The 19,955-nt window shown below is 45.7% G+C and overlaps 1 protein-coding gene across 1 annotated transcript in view; it reads right to left on the reverse strand.

The window, feature by feature from the left end:
- The window catches only part of SGMS1 (sphingomyelin synthase 1), a 176,985-nt gene that overhangs the window by 66,280 nt on the left and 90,750 nt on the right, over nt 1-19,955 (reverse strand). Inside the window, exon 5 of the mRNA XM_074297073.1 lies at nt 6,294-6,376. The gene's annotated coding sequence lies outside the window, so the exon portion shown is untranslated. The remainder of the gene's footprint in view (nt 1-6,293; nt 6,377-19,955) is intronic.

A 19,955-nucleotide genomic window follows, 5' to 3' on the forward strand; every position in this document is an offset into this window, starting at 1 on the left:
TGAATCCTTGATATGTCCTTTTACAATAAGGATTTTCACATGACCAGAGCTTGGTACCTCAGGAAACATTGGGGAAGATCCCCTGCCCTCCCCCCAAAACAGGCTTCAGGTTATTGAGCAATAAGTAGGACTGAATAAGAGATAATGTGATTTCCTCTTGATGGGATTTCTTCATATAAACAAACATTTAAGTCACCCTCAGTTGTTATGCAACAATTGGTGCTGTGAGAAGAGGTCACTGCTTGGGGACTCCAGTTCAAAGCTGACCCCTGAACCTTGCTACCTGTGTAAAAAATAGTTCCCCTCACTCGCTTCAGAGTCTATATCTGTAAGAAAAGGGAGCAGATCCAGATGGATGATCCTACAGTCCCATCATCCTTCACTTTAAGTCTCCATAGGGACATCTTGTAGTTAACATTTTACAGGCTCCATAGGGAGGGCCCCAGATCTTACAGATGGAGGGAATCGAGGCCCAAGGAAACAATTTGCTCAGTGATCATTCTAAAGGAATAGAACCATGTGAGCTGGACTGGAACCAGAGCTGAACTGGAGCCTCAAGGGAGCAGAACAATCCTTCCAACAACCTCACTAAAACCAGACGCTGAGAGCATTTTACTCTGTTTTCCCTTTCTATGGACAGATGCCATCTAAGCTTCAGAGACTACTTGGTCCCATCAGCCCGATCAACAAGATAATGGAAAGTGTAATTAGACCAGTCAGCAAGGATCCTCAAGTCCGTCATAACAGTGAAGAGCAAAGCAAACTTGGAGTTTGGAAAACAGAGATGGACTCAAAGTTTGCATTTCACTTTTATTTGGGAAGGAAATCATTTGTAGTTAACAGCTGAGATGAGAGCCAGAGAGAGCCGGGCTCACCCAATGGTGAACAAGCGCTGGACGGACCTATGTGGTCCTCAGCGGCCACTCAAGAGCAAGTGAGACCCGGGAGGGCTTGGGGGCTGGGGAGACCCAGGACAGAGAAGTCCTTTCCCATGGTCCCAGCCTGGTAAAGGTCAGAAGAGCTGAATTAAGGTCTCTCACCTCCAAGCTGAGGGATCCATAATCTTTGGGCCTCCTGACATGTGGAGGCAAAGGACCCGAGTTCAAATGCTGACTGTGCCACTCTCTATCTGTATGACTTTCCCACACATCCCACCACCACCACCCAAATTTGGCCACTTTCCAGCACTGGTCAGATCTCAGGCAGAGACTTTGAAAAGGTCACGTCGAAGACGGAAGGTTAAGAACAACCTGGGGACGCAGACTAAAGAGATCTCAGAGTCTGAACCTAGGGATCCCGGGTCCCCCGTGATGAGCATCCACCCCACCATTTACACAGGCCTTTTTAAGACAGAAAACGATTCCTGGGATTAATCCTCATTAATTTTTTTGATTAAACAAAAATATTTTTTCTCTCCTCTCCACTAGGGGAAAAAAAAGAAAAGCAAATCCCTCATAACAAATGTGTCAAATTTTCTACATTAGCCATAACCAACAAATATACACACTGTCTAGCAAACTAAACACATTAACTCTTTTTTCCCCCTGAGGCATTGGGAGCTAAGTGACTGGCCCAGGGTCCCACAGGAAGTTAAGTGTCTGAAGCCAGATCTGACCTCCTGACTTCAGGGCTGGTGCTCTATCCACTGGGCCACCTAGCTAGCCATGTTCCTCATGGGCAGCCTGCGTCCTCTCGGCCCTCAGGAATCGAGTCCCTCATTCGGGGAGGAGGAAGCTGAAGTCTGGGGATGCTTTATGGCCTGCCCTACATGATCCATCTAGGAAAGAGCAGAGCAGAACTTGGGGCCTTTCCCAGGTAGTCAGACCTCCCTGAGGTAGCTGGCCCAGATAGGAGAGCCCTGGAGCAGCTGCCCTTCCCCCTTACAAGAGGTCTCTCCTCACGCCCAGCCCCTAGCAGCTGCCCTTCCCCATCATCTTACTTCTGACATCTTGTTTATTCATTCCTCTAGGTTCCCATTACCTTTAGAAGGGAAGCTTTTGAGGGCAGGGCCCCTCCCACTGCTGCCTTTCCTCCCCAGGGCCCAGAACAAGAACAGCAACTGAAGAAAGGTTGCAATGGATTGTCCTAGGCTGGGACCGGTGGGACGGAAGTCCAGACAGAGTGTAAGTCCTGCAGAAAAGCCAGGTCGTTCCCCGCCATGACCCAGATGGGTACCCTCATCCTGTAGCAGACTCTGAGTCACTTGTGTCATACTAAGGGCACGATTCCAAGTCTGGAGAGTTTCTGCTCACAAGCCAGTCCTCCCCAGGCTCGTATTTGGGAAGCTGCGTCCTCCCGGGACCGGCATGGAGTCCCAGGGAGACAGCTGGGATCGTACCAGAATGCACATCAGTGAAGGCCCCTTTTAGCCAGTCAGGTGGAGGACGCGAGAATGTCCAGGCTGGGATGCTGGCCAGCTCCTGTGGAATTCTGGGTCAGATAGTTAAGCTAATGCTTCATTATCCGCGCTAATAGGGCGCCTGCCCCTTGAATCAGGCTGGCAATGAGCCTTAGGGGGCTGTAGACAGTGGGGTCCCAGCCTTATTAAGAGCCTAAGTGGCATCCAGAGGCATATAAGAGCAGGGAACAGGATGAGCTAAACTGGGACAGGGGGAAGACACATCACGCTGCCAGGGAGGGGGATCTATCTGGGGAGCACCTCGCCCCACACCCAGGGGTCCATTCTGACCGAACCTGGCTTAATTAGCACTCCAAAATTAGGCGAGAGCTTAAAGCATGTGAAGGGGCTCTGGTGCCCCTGGGAGCCGAGAAAAGGCCCCAGCTAACTTTTTACAAGCTACCTTCTCAATTACTGAAACAGGATGTGGAAGGACAACAGGCCCTGAGGCTGGGCCAGACACTGGGATCACCCAAAAGAAACTGAGCCCCACTGAGAAGAAGAAAGTCAGCAACAGAAAATTTGGAGTTGCGACTGATTTTTCTCCCTCCCTCCTTTCCCAAGTGGTTTCTATGGACCCATTCTTCTGGGAGATCGAGGCCCAGAAAAAAGCCACCTGTCCAAAATCACACAAGTAGTGTGAGGGTTTCAGAAAGGCACACACCCTTTTCACTCGCCCCTGCTCCATTTCTCTGGGGAGTTTCCCCCGATTCTTAATTTCCCAGCGCTCTTCGCCATTGGTCATTGAAATAACACCAACAATAATCTAAGACAAGATCAATGAGAATTGGAAATACTTTTTGAGGTCGCGGGGGAAAAGAGACTTACAGCTCTTTAAAATGAGGCACGTGCTGCTAGGAACCCGGAAGGGACCTGACACAAATTCCATTTCTTAATTCCCAATGGGCTTTGGAAATTTTGGTTCTCTGACCCAAGTGATGTGAGTGTTCCCTGCAGTGCAATCCCAAGCACCCCCAGCTACTCATCCAGTGCTCAGCGGTCCGAGGCCTTCCATCAATTCAGCCCAGGAGGTTTGGCCAACACTGTGGAAGCCTTTGGTCCTCCTTCCATCAGGGGGGCTCCCATAGAATACCATCCATTTGAAAATGTTTGATTGGGGGCAACTAAGTGGTGCAGTGGATGGAGCACCAGCCCTGAAGTCACAAGGACCTGAGTTCAAATCTGGCCTCAGATGCTTAAAACTTCCTGGCTGTGTGACCCTGGGCAAGTCACTTAACCTCAATTGCCTCGAAAAACAAATAAGAAAATATCTGATTGGGAGAGAAGAGGGCCCCAAACTTGTGACTTCAAGGCTAAAGTAGTCCAACCTCCTTCTCTTACAGAGATCCAGAAATGAAGTGACTTATGCAGGACCATATGTGGTAAATAATTCGAACCTGGGGCCTCGAAGATCAATCCATGAGGCAGCCCCTACCTCCTCCTAGAGGGGCAGATCTTCAAAGCCGCTCTCTTCCCTTTACAGGGAAACATCAAGCTTCTTCTTTGCTTTGCAGTCTCTAAGGTTCTGTGTAAAAGGCTGTGTTTTAGTCACCTTCCTCTGATCACTTATTTTTTTCCCCAATAAAAATGTTTCTTTGTTGCCTGCCTACTGCTTTTGACACAGCAGGTGTTTAATAGATGCTTAATAAAATTCTGAGCTATCATGGATGGTTCTCAAGGAAAGAAGGTAGGAAGGAAGGAAATACACATTTATTAATCACCTATTCTATGCCAGGAACCTTATTCAGCAAATATTATATCATTTGATCTTCCCAATAACCTTATAAGATAAATGCTATTAGAATCCCATTTTACAGTTAAGGAAACTGAGGCAGCTGGAGGTTAAGTGACTCGGTATATGTTTACAAGCTGGATTTGAACTCTGGCCTTCCTGACTCGGCACCAAACACTCCATCTACTGTGCGACCTACCTGAGAGAGAGTGGGGGAAATGCAGGCAAATTTTAAAGAATTATTTTTTAAAAACCAACTAATACACTAAATTTAATACTTAACAGCAGTTAAGTCCAGGAGAAGTTGAATCCGAGGACAACAGGCCATCTCTTTTGCCGAACATAAGGGAACCCAGAAAAATCCCCCAAATTGTGTAACTGTATCACGTGACTTTGTTCTGGAAGGGACATTCAAGGCCATATTGTTAACGCTCTCATTTTGGGAACCGAAACCAAGAGGATGAGGAAGGGAGTGCCCCAAGGGCTAAATACATAATGAATTGGGGTTCAAACCCAGGTCTGGGAATTAGAACCTCCTTTCCTCATCCAGCTGCCATCTCTGCCAGAGTGACCCCCTGATGTAGCAAATCACCACAGAATTGGGAGGAGGGCCAGATCACTCTGCTAAGATGGTGGGAAGCGTGGGATACGTCTTAGAACAATCGGCATCCTCACCAAGGCACGGACCTGGACTTGGGGTCAGCAACTCCCACCTTTGAGTCCTGCCTTACGGAACGGTGTGTCCCTAAGCAAGTCATGTAACTACCCTGAGCATCAGTTTGCCCATCCTTTGTGGATGGGGATGGGGGCAGCCAACCTCACCAGGATAAGATAAGACAACGCATGTATAGAACTTTGTAAGCTTAAAGCCCTGATGAGGAAGAAGAGTGAGATGAGAGGAGAAGGAGTTGAGGGGCCATGGGAATTAAGGATAAACCACAGTACACTGATGCTTTGTTGGTGGAGTTGTAAAAGAATCCAGCCATTCTGGAGAGCAATCTGGAATTATGCCCCAAAAGTTATCAAACTGTGCATCCCCTTTGGTCCAGCAGTGCTACTCCTGGGCTTATATCCCAAGGAAATACTAAAGAGGGGAAAGGGTCCTGTATGTGCCAGAATGTTCATGGCAGCTCTTTTTGTTGTAGCTAGAAACTGGAAGATGAATGGATGTCCATCCATTGGAGAATGGTTGGGTAAATTGTGGTGTATGAAGGTTATGGAATATTATTGTTCTGTAAGAAATGACCAGCAGGAGGAATACAGAGAGGCTTGGAGAGACATCAACTGATGCTGAGTGAAACGAGCAGAACCAGGAGATCATTCTACACTTCAACAATGATACTGTATGAGGATGTATTCTGATGGAAGTGGATATCTTCAACATAGAGAAGAGCTAATCCAATTCCAATTGATCAATGATGGACAGAATCAGCTACACCCAGAGAAGGAACACTGGGAATTGAGTGTAAACTGTTTGCATTTTTTGTTTTTCTTCCCAGATTATTTTTACCTTCGAATCCAATTCTTCCTTTGCAACAACAACAACAACAAATTCGGTTCTGCACACATATATTGTACCTAGGATATACTATAAGCTATTTAATATGTATGGGAATGGCTGCCATCTAGAGGAGGGGGTGGAGGGAAGGAGGGGAAAAACTCGGAACAGAAGGGAGTACAAGGGATAATGTAAAAAATTACCTATGCACTGTCAAAAAATGTTATAATTATAAAATTAATTAAAAAAAAAAAAAGGGTAAACAACAGTTACAGCCTTCACAGAGACATATGGGAGATCTCCTCTCTCTAGGTCCTCTAGATCTCCCCACAACTGAGAATCATGGGGATTTTCGCCATGACCTCTGAAGGTGGAAGAGACCAGCGGACACTTTATGGGACCGAACCAGCCCAACAGAGGCTCCTTCCATGAAACACTTCCACTGGACATTTGGACCAGATGGAGCAGTCCCCTTTCAACATGGCGCCTCCCCCCTCCCCCCCCAGGAAAGCACAAGGCCGGGAGGAATAGCCCGACAGCTCCTCGGGACACACAGACACAGATTCAAGACGCCGTTGGGCTGCTTCCTAGCCCCGTCCCCTCCACATGCGGACGAGCTTTGGCCCAGTTAACCTCAGCTCGGAGAAAGGCGACGGACCACTTACTACTGGCCGTCCATTCGGTCACCTTCATCTTGACTCCCCTCAGGCTACCAGGTCCTCACATGGCTCCCGGGTGCTGGTTCCGCCTGCGAGAGAGAAAGGCCGCTCAGTCACTGTGCAGGACCCGCCCCGAGTGCCCTGCCATCACCGACACCCCGGGTCCTTGATCGGAAGGCTCTCGGTTAGCGGACCATGAGAAACCCCTCACAACCGATGGGAGGATGGCAGAGGGCCCGCCCTCCCCAGTCCCCCTTCAGGTAGTGGGAGCTGGTCCAAAAAGCTTCCGAGGAATCCCAAGGGAGGAAGCCACGAAGGACGCCTCAACAATCCTGCTGGAATGGACGCACGATGTGCCATTTCCCCTCCCGTGTCCACACAAGCTGTTCCCCGGGGCTGCTTCCCCCCCCCCTACCTCCTAGAACCCGGGGCAGCCTCCATCCCCACAGCGTCTCCCGTCTGAGGGTTCTCTTAACCCACACCAGCCATTGGCGGCGTCAGCCTCCCCCACATAAACTCTGTACATCATTAAAGGTACTTCTCTGTATACATAATATCTCTCCTAGTGAAACATGCGTTCCAGTAAACATCGCTGCATTTGCATCCCCAATGGGGAAAACAAGGTCTGGCACATGGAAGGCGTTCACCAAATGCTAATCAACTGATTCACCAAAGAGCACCCAGCGTGCAGGCGGGCTGTCCTTGTTGTTGCTTTAAAAAGAGACGGGGAACATAAAGAACCTTTAAGCAGTGACATAAATAGCTTAGAACTGAGAACCAAAGAGCAAAGGCGCCTCGGTTTCACTGTCTATAAAATGGGGATAACGACAGCAGGAATAGGATTGTTGTGATAATCGACTAGCTGAAAAGCTAACCAGGGAGGCAGTAGCCAGAGCACTTGCTTTAGGGGAAGGAAGAGGGAGGGCAGCTCCACTTTTTAGACAAGGACATAATTATGCAACGGTCACTGAAGTGGAACTTGGAGATCTTCCAGGACTCTCCCAAGGAGATAATCTCATAATATTGAATTCATGATCTATTCTAGAATGGGAGCTTCCTGAGACCAGTGACCATTTCACGCGTCTCTGTACATTTGAGGGAATACAAAGCACAGAACATAAAACACAGTAGGTGCTTAATAAATGATTTCTGATTAACTCAGTATCAGGTACCTCCTTGTACCAGATGATGAAGACAGAAACAAAATTAAGCATTCTGTTTTCAAGGAGCTTATATTCTAGAAAAGCACAGTGACTGATTAATTATTAAGTGTCAAGAACGGCCCCCGTGGGCCCAGTTAATACCCCTCAAATGGCCATCAGAGGCAATGTCTTCCCTCCAGGGGGACCCTTCAGTGTGAGCAAGAGAAGGAGAGGAGGAAGAAGGAAGAACTTGGAGAGGTTGCAGTCTGAGGCCCTCCTCAAGGGGAGAAAACGAGGCTCCTGGAACTGAGCTTCATTAAGGCTGCTTACCCCACAGCGAGAATAAAAGCATTTCTTTGGAGAAGAGACAGTCAGCCTCCATTAACCCGTGGCACTGGGAGCTGGAGGGAGAAGGGAAGTGCAGACTCTTCCAACAGTTACAATCCTGTTTGCACTCCTGAGAGCACAAAATGTCTTACAAAACTCGGCCTTTCCCGGACACATCTCCGCATCCTGGATGGCCCATCACTTCTGGAACAAATTACCAGGCACTCTCTCTCACGGTTCCCCTGTGAGAACAGCCTCTGCCCGGAACGGCCGGCCCACCTCTATCTCCTTCCCCGGGGCCTTTGGGCCTGGAATTCCTGGATCAGCCACAAGTAGACTTTCCTGATCATCCCCATATTTCAAAGTCCATTAAAGAAAAGGTGTCAGAGGCTTTTAAAAATGTGTCAGGTTGACACTGGGGAAAAGTCACTAGAGAAAGAGGTCGTGTGGGTCAGAGAAAACTATCCAGGATTTGGAGTCACAGGTCCAGAGTTCAAACGCCAGCCGTGAACAAGACATTGGGCAACTTGCTTAAGCCCAGTCTCGGTTTCCTTAACTGTAAATGAAGGGGTTGGACAAGATGGCCTCCGCCCTACATCTCTGCTCCTGCAGTTGTGCCATCTGTCCAATGGGCACCGCTTGTTTTAGATTTAGAGATCTGGGCACTCTCTGGCCTTAGGGAAGTGAGTCACTAGGTGATTATCCTTTAGCTTCATCACCTCATTCTAAGATCAGCCTAAACTATCTCTTAAGTCTTTTCCAAGAGAAAATTCCCCGGGCTCTATGTCACTGACATATTTTCAGACGTCAAGATATAATTCACATACTTAAAACATTAGCAAATAATCAGAGGCGGAGGATACTCAGATAAGTAAACAACAGTAATTTCTAGGGACTATGAGTTTCGGGGAGGGGAGACGCTCCCTGCCACCATGGGTTGCTGAGAAGTTAGATGATCACTTGCTATGGACACTGCTTTTAGGGATTTCTGTCAAAAAAAAAAAAAAAATGGCCTAGTATAGTCCGTTGGTCTAGTCTAGTTCCTGGTCTCTGGGGTCTTATTCATTTCTAAGATTCTGGGATTTCATGATGCTGTACTAAGTCTCTGGTTTACAGATGTCTCACAATCATGTGCTGCTCTGTCCCAACTAGCTTGGAGATCATCTCCTGAGTCATTATTTGTTTGCTGTTGTGACAGTAACAGGTCTTGCTAATTCTACTGCCAGCACTCTGTTGTGCAACCTAGCCACTTATATAAACAGTTTCCTCATGTTCAGACCTTCTCACTCCCCATCGGGTTCAGAAACAGTCCCTAAGAGCCGAGAGACATCTGGAAGGTCGTCTCATCCAGCAATTCCCATTCAGTGTTCTCACTTTCCTTGGAAGTTCCCAATGATGCTCCAAGGAGTACAAGCTAAAATTTGAGTGGGGAGCTTGAAGCAACAAATCATTGTCCAATTAACGATTTTTTTTTTTGCTCAGTAGCCACGAGCCCGTGTGTTTGAAATATTATACATCTGTTCCAGCAGCAATTCAAAACGAAAACCAATTCGAAGCCTATTGTATTCTTGCAGCTTCTCAACTCAACATCTGATTGTTTCCAAACTGTCCAACATAAAACTGATTCCCAAAGGAGAATGAAACGCCCGAGACTACCTTCATCTGTCCCGAATACAGCATCAGAGGAGCTCCCTCCTTCCATTCTGCAATCATAGCTCATCAGCTGTGTAATCCCATCACCAAGACGGTGGAAACATTTACATCCTAACAGTGCCACAGATGGCAGGTTTGCTTAAAGCCGTGACCAGCGAGCTTGCACATTACAAACCATCCTGAAACTATCCCGGAACACCTTTCACACACATTCAGACACCCTTCAGCGGCAGACTTTTACTGGCCTCTCAATGCAGCACTAAGATTATTTTCTAACTGAAACCGATCTTCTACCTACTCTACTGTCCTCCAGCTGCTAGGTTTTCAAGTGAATTCATTGGCAATATCGATCGGTTATTCGATAGAATTTCTAGGAAAGTACAGATAAAACACCAGTGTCTGAATGGAAGAAAGTTACCTGTGAAGAGATTCTTTCTTGATGATTTTAAACATCATTTTAAATGAAGCAACAATTCAACACAGCATTTGTCATTAGTCAGCAATAAATAATTTAGATATCATAACTGACCATTCATTTATCTTTTTGATTGGCTAAGTGGCTAAAATTGTAAAAAATACATCTCCAATACTCAGCCAGAAAGCTTACAAAATTACCCCATTATTTTCCACCACATAGTTGTGTGAATATGCATTTTCAATTCTCATTTTAAATCAAAATACATCATCTTGACACAGAACCAGATTTAAGATCGTGTTTGCCTGGCACTAAATACTACAAATCTTTGTACAAATAAAAAAGACTAAGATCAAAAATAGATCTATGGATGACCGTATCATGTTAAACATTTTCCATGTTGCAACTTTTCATTGAAAATGTTGTTTATATTCAAAACACTTATAAAACAAAGAAATCTGATACGAATTCTTAAAGACAACAATAAGCAAATGAGGTCTTACTAGGGTACTTCTTTTAATTCTGAAAGAAGGTTCACCATAAAACATGTAGAATCATAACCACAGTTTCATTATTTTATACATAAGATTTTAATAACTTTAAATTGTGTTTTATAATTAAATAATGCATATCTGAACTTGGAACTTTGGGGGCCAAAGTTATCTTTGTAGTTACTGCAAGTACTAACAAATTTAAAGATAATATGGTGAGTATTAAATCACACTGGGGGCTTACGATATGTTTTTTGCTGTTGTTGCAGCACATTATCAGAACAGAAATCTTTAGGATCCACTGATCTGGTCAAAGAAACCCTGGTGTAAGAATCCTTTTAGGACATTCTCAATAAATCTCTGCTGCCGTTTCAAAAATCTTTTAGAAATGGAATTCGTGATCTCCAAAGGCAACTAGATAACTCATTTTCTTTATTTGTTTTAAAAACAAACCAACAGTCTTGTTGGAAGTCTTCGCCTATCTTGAGGATTACTCATCAGATTCTACATATCAGAGTATCACTTTCATCTGAGGCCTTTATGAGGAAAAAAATGAATTAAAAACGATATGCCTCCTGCTGGGGATATATCATGGGAGCAGAGATTCAGAGCTGGACAAAGGCCTTCTACCCACATCTCCCTCAATTTATAAAATACATCAAGGTCTCTATGGTGCCTCTTGTAACACTGAGGGGTTCCAAGATGAGGATCCCTGTGGTGATTATAGTTGGCCAGTCAACATTCTCTTCTTACCTCCCTAATGATTAGGAAGGGACAACAGAGCATCCCTTCCAGGATTTTCTTATCTCCTCTTCCTCTAGAGAGTAAAAGGAAGAAATCTTTTCTTCAGTCCCTGTCCTTGCTCTCTGGATATTTATTTAACAAGCCAGGAAATAATTTATTTTTTCACCTCAGGGCAAAACAGCCTTTCAAGTCCCTGCAGTTGTAGGACAGATTCTGGTTCAGGACTGGATTGGACAAGATGGCGCCCGAGATGTTGGCCATCCTGACACATGCTCTGTCCTTCTCCTAATTCAAGGTCATCTCTGAGGAACTTCTCAGACTTGGGAGTCTAGGGTTCTTCTGCAGTCCCCCTGAGGCCACTCAGAAGTCAAATCTGTCTTCCTCATCTATAAAAGGTCTCCACTAGGCTTCCCATGCTTTCTCTACAGAGTATCTCCAACTGCTCCTCAAATCTCACAGTTTCAAGTTTCTGGGTTGGATTCATCAGCAAGTCTTGAGTTCAAATTCCACTCAGATACTTACTAACTGGGACCTTACACCAATGACTTAACCACTCTGTACCCCAGTTTCCTCATCTATAAAATGGGGGGATGGACTCAGTGGTCTCTATTGGTGTTCTCTAGACATGGTCTTACTGGGGCTGACTCAGCACACAATACTCCAGGTGTGACATAGTATGCTAGTATTATAAGCCCCTCTTCATTCCTAGACATCATGCCCCCTTCAACAGTCTCTGCTGCCTTCATGGCCCCTTCCCCACAACAAAGTCAAGCCCGTAATCAGAACAAAGCATAGTGCTAAGTGCTGGGGAGAGACAAAAAAAGGAGAAACAAATTGCTGAACTTACTGGCCTCCAGGCCACTAAAAGTTTTCTTCTCTCTTCCTTCTACATCATCAGCACCCATGGATTCAGCAGTTTATCAAGCTCTAACCTTTCTCCTATATTCCAGCCTCACATTAACACCCGTCTCTATACAGAGAATGCCCAAAGGCAATGCAAACTCTACATGTCCAAAAGAGAATTCATTATCTGTTCCCTCTCAGAACACTCCTCCCTCTCCCACTTCCCCATTCCTGTATAGACTCCCCCATTCCTTCAATCCCCATAGCCTCAGGATCCTCATCACTCACTTTGTCAAGGACAGTCAATTGCTAAATCCTGCAGTGTTCACTTTCACAGCAGCTCCCATGGACCGAATGAATCACAAATTTTTAAGCTCAGAAGGTCACCCAGAGACCACCCCCTCATTTTATAGATAAGCAGCCCCCAAAGTAAGACCAGGTCTTTGGACCAGAGGGCTCTCTCTAGGGGCAGGCCTCTCAGGTCTTTTCCAACTCCTAAATTGTTCCATAGTACCCTCTCCTGTTTGACTCCATGTGTGATCACACAGGGAATGCTGTGTTCAGGCCTGAGGCCACATATTAGGAAGGATTAGACTAAATGATCCCAAAGAAAGGATGAATAGAAATGCATCAGGGATGCAGATTTAGAACTGACATAAGGAAAAACTTATCATCAATTCTTTCATTTTACAGATGAGGAAACAGGCTATGCTTTGTCCAAGGCCACAAATGCCCCTTTGCTGGGGATTTCCAAGTGGGGACCAAATAAGTATTTGTCAAATATTACACCAGAAAATCCTTATTCAAGTATAAATTGAACTTTACATTCTCCAGAGTGACTTACAAGTCTGAGATTCTTCAACAGCTTTATGGCACAATTGTTTTGATGGGGTTAATGTGCAGGGAAATACTTAAGGAAATCACTAACAAGAGCTATATCAGTAGTCATCCCTTCATATTGCAACTTCCCCTTCGAGATTTTGATATGTCATGGGTTAAATGGGAACTTTTGTGGGTTTTGTTTGTTTTGCTGAGGCAATTGGGATTAAGTGACTTGCCCAGGGTCACACATCTAGAAAATGTTAAGTGTCTGAGGCCAGTTTTGAACTCAGTTCTTCCTGACTTCTACACCAACTAGCTGTCCCTTTTGTGGAGTGAGTTTTACAGAAGCCACAGATGAGACAGAAAAAGTTTAGAAATTTAGAAATGTATAAAATGTATATGTGTATGGTATTGAATAATATAGCCTATGACCAAATACAGCCTAATATAATATATGATAAATAAAACAGCCTATTGGTCTCACTTTTACAATTAGGTACTGTACCTACCCATAAAAGGAAAAAAAAAATTCAGACATCTCTTCTGGTATGAATGAAGGGCCAAAAAATTCGGGGTGGATTTTCTGGGTGGCGGGGGCGCTATGCCTCAAGCCTCTGAGAGGTGGAAGACACAATTGTACCTGCCATTTGTAGAACCGTTATGGTTACAAGTGGGGATACCTTTACATAAAAGGCCCACAATCATCACACAAGGTCAGAATAGGTTCGTTTCCTCTAACAACTGGGGTGGAAGGGAGTGGGGGGTTGGGGGTGACACGACGCCCACTGTGCACTTGATAAAGTGGCACCTGCTGAACACTCAGAGGTCGCAGGCTCCTACAATCACAAATAAAGGCTTTTTTCTTTTAATTTTTCATAAGTCATAATTTTTACTGCTTTTTTTTCTTTTACTTTTTCAAAATTCTTTTTCACTGCTTAGTAGCAAACAGCCTTGACAACCACAATGTTACGGGTCAAAGTTTAGTGAAATTACCGTTTACGCTATTGTCAATAAAAAAAAAAAAAAAACCTCTGGGAATGAGAATGGGCTTTGTGCAGAGAACCACCTGCCCTCAGAGGCACAAAGAAGCAGTTTGCTTGCACCTCTGCCTGGGACCAGTCAAGAAGGATCTCCTAGCTGGCGGGAACTTCAGAAGTCCCGATCCTATGTTTCACTTTACAGATGAGGAAACTGAGGCATGGGATGATTAACTGACTTGGTCAGAGTCATACAGCCGGTCTAGGGCCAGATTCCAGGTCATATCTTCTTGACTCTGGGGCTATACTCTATCCACCAGACTTTTCTTTCCACCCTCTACTTTTATACTTGAGCAAACCAATGTTCTGAGAAGCAAAGTAACTTGCCTAAACCCACACAGGTCGCAAGTGGTGAAATCTGGAATCGATTCCAAGCCCTTGGATTTCAGGTCCATCCTTTGTCCACTCTACGGCCCGGCCTCTAGAGTCACTTCTAAAGCACTTAAAATACACTCCCAATTACGCGGCTCTGACAGCTCATTCATCACACGGAAATACTCTCCAAGCACCGACTTCATGCCAGGGGCCAATCCAGAGGGCCCAGGGACATAGAGCAGGTGATGTCACGGTTCTGTCCTGGTGGAATATGCACAGAGACATGAAGAGAGAGAGAGATGGACAGATGGGGAGGGGGAGGAGACAGAGAAAGAGAGAGAGACAGAGACAAAGACAGAGAGAGACACAGAGAGATGAAGAGATGATGGGGAGATGGGGAGGGGGAGGAGACAGAGAAAGTGAGAAAGAGACAGAGAAAGTGAGGGGGGGAGGGAGAGACAGAGAGAGAGCGAGAGAGGCCAAGAGAGATAGACAGAGACAGAGAAAGAGTGACAGACAGACAGAAAGAGATAGAGAGGCACAGAGATTCAGTGACAGAAACAGAAACATGAAGAGAGAGATGAAGAGATGACAGAAGGTGAGAGAGACAGAGAGAGACAGAGATAGAGACAGAAAGAGAGAGAGAGAGAGAGAGAGAGAGAGAGAGAGAGAGAGAGAGAGAGAGAGAGAGAGAGAGAGAGATACACACAGATAGACAGAGGCGGGAAGCAGGAAAACCAGCAGGCCCAGAACTGGTGCCTCTCCTGGGCCCCCCTGGCTGTCCAGACTGGTGAATTCCTCCATCTCACATGCAGGCCCATGTCCAGGCAGGCCTTCCAGCGCGACCCATCCACTTCCCTCCATTCACCTTGTTGCCTGGAACCCTTTCCCCCTTTCAGTTTCTAGAACCATAATCCACACTGGGCCCAGAATGAACATGTCTGTCATCCCTTCTAGCTCTACTTCCCATCCCCCTGGCCCTTCACTTTCCTCTTCTAAACCTCTGTTAGAATGGAAGCTCTCAAGAAAGGGATGGCCCTTCCCTTCGGTGTCAGCCCCTAGGGAGCACTTCCCAAGATGCTCCTTTATCCCTTCCTCCATCCGTCTCTCCTTTCCTCCCTTCTCCCGTCCACAGAGGACACCCCATCCTTACCAGTAGGTAAACTGCACAAAGGAACGGATTTATCGACTTTTTGATCTTTGAACCTACCAAGAGATCCTGGGGATCCCTGCCTAGATTTCTTTCTCAAGGACGCTGTGGGCTCTCTGGGACTGGCCACTAATCTGTCCCCAACCAAGGCTAAGGGTCATTGTTTGGGCTTCCATTGCCTTAGAAATAAGGTAAATAGCAATTGTTTCTGTTCTGGGAAACAATGAGGGTCTTGCCCTCTCAGATTGTTGTTCTGGCCAGGTAAAAGGCCATTCTTTGCCTTAATTTTCGCCTAGCTTAATCATTGAATGGGTGTTGCTGATAGGCATTCAAGATCTTGGATAAAAAGGGCCAAGATTTCCCCAGACGTCCAGGGCCACCTCCGGCCATCTCCTGATCGCCACCTCGCCAGGGAAGGCGGTGACTTTGCCCAGCCCACCCTCACTGAAATCCAGCTCCCATCACCTCCCTGAAGTCGAGGTCCTCTTTGAGAAGGAAGGACAAACAAGCTGCGGGGTCACTGTTGGGTTAATAATGGAGAGGACTCTGACTCAAGCACAATGGGGGAACTTTAACCTATGACTCTGCACTCTCCAGATCCAAACTGCGTCCATTTCTGTCAGGAACGCCATTGTTTTTATGGACCGGAACCCAGGGAACAATTCTCCTTTCCCCTCTCTGCTCGCTGGCCACCGGCTTCTTGTGGTCTGTCCCTTTCTCTTCCTCGGGCCCCAGCCATTTTCTAAGGAAGGGGAAGCAGAGAAAGCCCCAGACTGGGAGGGACTGGAGCAAAGTCTAACCCCTACACCGCCGCTTATCTTGGCACCTCTTGGCGTCCTTCTCTGAAAAACGAGGTGGCAGGTGACCTTGGAGAACATCCGGCTCCCACGGTTCTTCTGGGAGATGTCCTTCGGGGTATTTTCTTACAATTAGTCTCAAATAAGAGCCAGACACCTCCTTAGATCAGCGACCTGCTCTACGTCCCTTGTTCCTCTGGATCGGCCCCTGGCATGAAGTCGGGCTCGGAGAGTATTTCTGTATAAAAGCTCCACATGCAGGAAACATTTGTTGTTGTGATTAGTTTTTACTCTTCATACCCCCATTTGGAGGGTTTTCTTGGCAGAAATACCAGAATAATTTGGTATTTTCTTCTCTGACTCATTTAATGGATGAGGAAACTGAGGCAAACGGGATGAAATGATTTGCTCAGGGTCACACTGGTATTAAGCTTCTGGGCTGAGGAAGATGGCTTTTTTCTGACTGCAGGCCCACTGTACCACCTACTAGCTGCCCCAAGAGGTAACATAGTAGAACAAAAAATTTATGGTCGAACAACCTAGATCTGCTCCTCCCTGCTTGTGGGGGGAAAATAAAACCACTCTGGGCCTTGGTTTCCCAATCTGTAAAATGCAAGAGAATATGATGAACTCTAATACTGAGTCTCTGATCTTCCCTCTTCCCCCTCACCTGTTCTTTCAAGCCCAGCTCCAATATATAAATTGTTTGAGACCAGAGATGCGGCTTTTCCCCCCCTTTCTCCATGCCCCTAGCACTTAGCAGCATCTGCTCACAGTAAGGGTTTAATAAATGCTTGTTGACTAATTATTGCAACTCAAATTCTCTCTCAGGCAGGAGGCATCCAACACTCCTCCAAGGCAGAGCCATAGTTGGTGCTCCTTAAATATTTAATATTTAAATATTTAAAATTCACAATAAAATGGTGTATCCCAGAGTCAGTGATAAGTCAGTGAGACTGAATGTCTCATGAGGGCAGGGAAGGAGCCAGGGAGAGGGCTTCCCTCCCAGTGACCAGCACATCAAAGGCGCCTAATCAAAGCACCTTTGCTTAAATGATTAAATGATGTCAGAGCGGCTTTCCAGACATCAGGATGCTAAAGTATTAGCTGCCCCTGCTCCACCCCACTGCCTACTGTTATCAAGGGGGGGTGAGGCCTTTGGAATTAGAAATCAACAGATAAAAGAATTAATCTGCATGATTGGAGCATCCAGAAGGCACCGGGAAATCCCTGGCTGCATGTTCTCATTAATTTTCACAAAACCTGCAAAGTAATCACACCAGGACCAAAAATGGGATCCGCAATTTGCTCATATCAATCCCTTACTCGCACGAATTCACCCAGGTCCAAGAGCTGTGACTTTTGAGAAAAGACTGAGGGGAGGGAAGGGCACAAAGAGTCCCCCCAGCACGCTCACGCCCTCATAAAAAGGAAAACTTCTCCAGTTTTTAGACCCTGGACACCCACATTTACAGATTCTAGGTTAGGTGCTAAGGGGAAATAGGGTTTAAACAAGGCAGGGAGGGTGGAGGGATACAAAGGCAGGGCCATAATGATAACAGTAACTAGTGTTTCTACATCACTCCATAATTTGCATAATTACAAAATGCTTTCTCACCAAGAATCAGACACAATGAAAAACAAGGGAACGGCAACAATCTCCAACTGCAGAATCAGCCCAAGGTGGAAGCATGGGAGTCACAAGTACTGATTTTTAAATATATTTTATTTTCAACTACCTATGAATCCATTTCTCAAATTAAAAAAAAAAAAAAAAAAAGTAGAGCTAATGTTTTCTGGGAAACAAAAGCCACTATTTTAAAATTAGCCAGTAATTGCTTAATATGTATATGCCCAGATTTTTTTTTCTGTGTTTTTTAGAATCACCATCTCCATTATTTAGCAGTTGTATCTTCGGATCATGGTTCTGACCTGGAAGGACTTCGGAGATCACTGGGCTGAAACTCTACCTCATTTTAGGGGGAAGAAAGTATCGAGCCCAGACATCATTTAACTGACACTTCCCATATCCTAAGAGTCAGGAAATCTATTCCAGAATTCCCTTTCAGTTGACAAAAAGGAAACAAAGTAGAAATTTTCTTTAAGTCTTTATTTTTTTAAGTCTTCTTTTTTAGTCTTTTTTTAAGTCTTTTTTTTTTAAGTCTTTATTCCCCAAAACTGCTGATGCTTCCTTTCTATAGATCTACAAAGTATGATTACAAACCTTTATAAAATACTTCAGGGATGTGGAGTAAAAAAATACAGAAGGGACAAATGCCCAAAGAGGCCACATTGTTATCTAACCCAAGTTAGATTTAAAATAAATCTTCTGAGCTGCTAAAATAGACGCTGCCTCCTTAGCCCTTGCCACCATCGTGGGGCCGCTGCCTCAGACTGTAGGATCAGCAGATGGAAATCACGCGGGCTGAAGCCGGAAAGAAGGGATGTGGTGGCTGCAATGTGGCCACTGCCAAGAGTCCTACTTTTTGTTCTTTCACTCTCACAAACCCCCCAGGAACCAGGCAGGTGACCCCACAGGAAGCCCAGGCTCTACTGGACTGGAAACAAGTTGGTGCAGGTAACAGGGCTGGCCCCCAAAGCCTCGCAGAGCCAGGACCGGTGGGCAGAACGTAAAGTGCTGGTCACTCACTGGCAGATTCATTTGAGCCCCTAAAAACCCATCCATGGGATTGGCTTTAGCCTTTGCCTTATCCCTTATCCCGGGGGAAACCGCCCAGTAACAAAGGCTGTTGGGGAGTGCACACAAATATGATTGACCTTGATTACTGAAATCTTAGAACCCATAGCCCGAGCCAAGCATCCGGCACCTGGCTGGGTGGGCAGAGCCCCTGGCATCTGGATGAGTGGGCAGCCACAGCCTAGTTCTTTGTTCTTTGCAGGGAACTGACTCAACCTGGCCCAGAAAAGTCTACAAACATGGGCCCCTTTCTCTAGCTTGCTGCTAGGTCCTTAAAGACTAAGGCCAGCTCATAGTCTGGACTATAATCTGCCTTGACTGAGAACCAACTTGCTCCCTGAAATTCGTTACCCAAGATCGTGATCGATCCTGACCGATATTCATCACAACCGTTACGACAGGGAAGATTCCCAGAAATTCAGGGGGACCAGACCTCGGGTCTCTCTAGGCTGAAATCAATGTCCATTTTAAAATAAATCTTTTTATTTGAATGGCGAGTTTTCAGCATTCACTCTTGCGAAACCTTGAGTTCCAAATTTTTTCCTTCCTCCCTTCCCCTCCCACTCCTTCCCCTAGATGGCAAGTAATCCAATACAGTTTAAACATGTGCAATTCTTTCATACATATTTCCATAATTATCATGTTGCCCAAGAAAAATCAGATCAAAAAAGAAAAAAAAAAAAGAAGGAAAAAACAAAATGCAAGCAAACAACAACAACAAAACCGAATCTACAATGTTGTGATCCACACTCAGTTCCCACAGTCCTCTCTCTGGGTGCAGACCGCTCCCTTCATCACAAGATCATTGGAACTGGCCTGATCATCTCAATACTGAAGAGAGCCACATCCACCAGAAATGATATAATCTTGCTGTTGCCGTGTATAATCATCTCCAGGTTCTGCTCATTTCACTCAGCATCAGTTCCTGTAAGTCTCTCCAGAACTTTCTGAAATCCTCCTATTGATCATTCCTTATAGAACAGTAATATCCCATAGCATTCATATTCCATAACTTATTCAGCCATTCTCCAGCTGATGGGCTTCCACCCAGTTCCCAGTTCCTTACCGCCATAAAAAGGGCTGCCACAAACATTCTTGCACATGTGGGTCCCTTTCCCTTCTATAAGATCTCTTTGGAATATAAGCCCAGTAGTAGCACTGCTGGATCAAAGGGGATTCACAGTTGGATAACTTTTTGAGCACAGTTCTACACTGCTCTCCAGAACGGCTGGAT

This window comes from Sminthopsis crassicaudata, chromosome 2, assembly GCF_048593235.1.
Source record: "Sminthopsis crassicaudata isolate SCR6 chromosome 2, ASM4859323v1, whole genome shotgun sequence".
NCBI classification, from domain to species: Eukaryota; Metazoa; Chordata; class Mammalia; order Dasyuromorphia; family Dasyuridae; genus Sminthopsis; species Sminthopsis crassicaudata.